The sequence below is a fragment of the Oryctolagus cuniculus genome, chromosome 1 (genome assembly GCF_051225735.1).
Source record: "Oryctolagus cuniculus isolate XC-2025 breed Fujian yellow rabbit chromosome 1, ASM5122573v1, whole genome shotgun sequence".
Lineage (NCBI taxonomy): Eukaryota > Metazoa > Chordata > Mammalia > Lagomorpha > Leporidae > Oryctolagus > Oryctolagus cuniculus.
In genome coordinates, this window is record NC_142867.1 from 118,282,181 (window position 1) to 118,284,765 (window position 2,585).

The following is a 2,585-nucleotide window of genomic DNA, read 5'->3' on the forward strand; positions in this document are numbered from 1 at the left end:
CAATGAACTTTTTGAAGACTCCTCACACAAGCAAGAAGGATAGATAAAATCATTTTGGTCAAAACTATCTTTATGCTAAAGACAGCCTCCCACCTTAGTCAAGCTTCTGTGGCTTACAAGAACAGATGTCCCAGTTAGCATGTCTTATGATAACTCATGAGAGAAGATGCATGTTGCATGGATACATAAGGCTTGGGTGCGGAATTGGAGAACTCTACTGAGGCATCTCCTGGTACCTATTTTTATAGATAGCTCTGATTCTTTGTACTTGTCTCCTCCATTCTCCTTTATTTACCAGTTGACTCCTTCTACTTTACTCATCTCAGGACTGTTACAAATAATGAGAAACTTGATGAAAATTGATATTAATAACAAAGAGCCTTGGCCTGCACCGCGGCTCACTAGGCTAATCCTCCACCTGCGGCGCCAGCACCCCAGGTTCTAGTCCCAGTTGGGGCGCTGGATTCTGTCCCAGTTGCTCCTCTTCCAGTCCAGCTCTCTGCTGTGGCCCAGGAAGGCAGTGGAGGATGGCCCAGGTCCTTGGGCCCTGCACCCGCATGGGAGACCAGGAGAAACACCTGGCTCCTGGTTTCAGATCAGCGCAGCACACCAGCCACAGTGCACCAGCCGCAGTGTGCCGGCCGTAGCAGCCATTTTAGGGGTGAACCAACGGAAGGAAGACCTTTCTCTCTGTCTCTCTCTCTCACTGTCTAACTCTGCCTGTAAAAAATAAAAAATTAAAAAAATAAAAATAACAAAGAGCCTTATAGACTTATGTATATAAAGGTTTTCCAAAAAAATTCATAGAAAAATGCATGCATATGACAAATTATATGTGGATTTCAAAAAGAATTTTGCACTAAAATAAATTTATTTATTTTTAAGATTTTTAAAAAATTTATTTGAAAGAGTTATAGAGAGAGGTAGAGAAAGAGAGAGAGGTCTTCCATCTGATGGTTCACTCCCCAGATGGCTGCAATGGCCAAAGCTGTGCCAGTCCGAAGCCAGGAGCTTCTTCTGGGTCTCCCACGTGGATGCAGAGGCCCAAGGACTTGGGCCATTTTCTGCTATCCCAGGTCATAACAGAGAGCTGGATCAGAAGAGGAGCAGCCAGGACTAGAACAGGAGCCCATATAGGATGCTGGCACTTCAAGCCAGGGCTTTAACCCACTGCGCCACAGCACTGGCCCCAAATAAATTTATTTTTAAAATCTCATTTTCCATGAACTTTCTGGAGTGCATTTGATTCAGCAAATCTAGAGATTGGGTGTAGCCTTGAGCATTAGTTTAAACCAGAAGCTCAACAGTGTCAACGGGGAACAGGTAAAACTTGGTTGGAACATCTCCTTGAAGTTTTGCAGGTTTCTTTGATGGAAATAAAAAGAATAATGATTAGGAGTCCATGGATTTCACTCCTAGGAGTTATATGGCCTTAAATTCTCAGTGCCTTAGCCTCTGAGGCTGAGCACCACTCAGAAGAGATCATAGCGGAGTTCTCTAGGTAATGGACTTTGAGACAGGGTTTCATGTTCAGGATATTTATGAGGGAATGCACTTCGGATTGACAGGTGTGGAAGGGAGGAACAGGAAGAAGGAATGGACAAAGGGAAGAGCTGAGTTGTGATGCAGGCCTGACAGTCTCAGCCAGTCACCAGGGTTCTCTGAGGCCAAAATCATGGCCATTAGAATTGTTCCAAGTAAAGCCGAAATGGTCAGGCCTTTACATCATCATATGCGTCATTCACTGCTTGTGGTTGCTCCTCAGAAGCAGCTCCCTGAACTTTAAGGAGTCGGCAGCTGAAGGAACTACAGTACCCACAAGAGCTTAGGTAATAAATCCTTCTTCGAAGAACAACCTGGACAAATGTCCTGTGCATGTAGATGAACATTTGGTAATACGGAGAGATGCTGAGACCCCTGTTATTTTTTTTTTTTTAATCACACACACAGGAGGAGAAAAAGACTTCTGTGACTAGTATAAAATTAGAGGCTCTTCTGCAAAAGTAATGTAGCAGATGCTATTGAGAAAACTGGGCTTGAGTGGAGCAATCCGCTATTGGTGCCATTTTTGGTGAAATGCTACTGCAAAAACCTGGTCTGCACAGGCAAGCAGAAGGACCCCCTTTAGTTATTCTAGCTAGGTTATTTTGAGAGGTGGGTGAGGAGGAGGAAGAACAAAGGATAGTGCCATAGTCCACTTCTAGGAAACAGCCTGGGACATTGGTTAGTCTTGGAAAATCTTGCTCAAACTTGAGGGATGCAAGGGATTATGATCCAACTGCTTGAGGTTGAGTTCCCAACATACTGTCCCCTTGAGAGCATACTTTCCATTTCCATGGAGATTCTCCTTAGGACAGGCCCTGAGAACTGACATGTGCCCAAAAAAAAACTTAACTTTGTCACAGGTGTCAGCAGTTACAAATAGAAATAGTGAATAAAGAGCAAATTGCTCTCTGATGCTTATAAAGCAATCAGTTTTGGGTCGGTGCTGTGGCAGCGGCCTGCAGTGGCCTACAGCGCTGGCATCCCATGTGGGTGCCAGTTCAAGTCCTGGTTGCTCCACTTCCAATCCAGCTCCCTGCTAA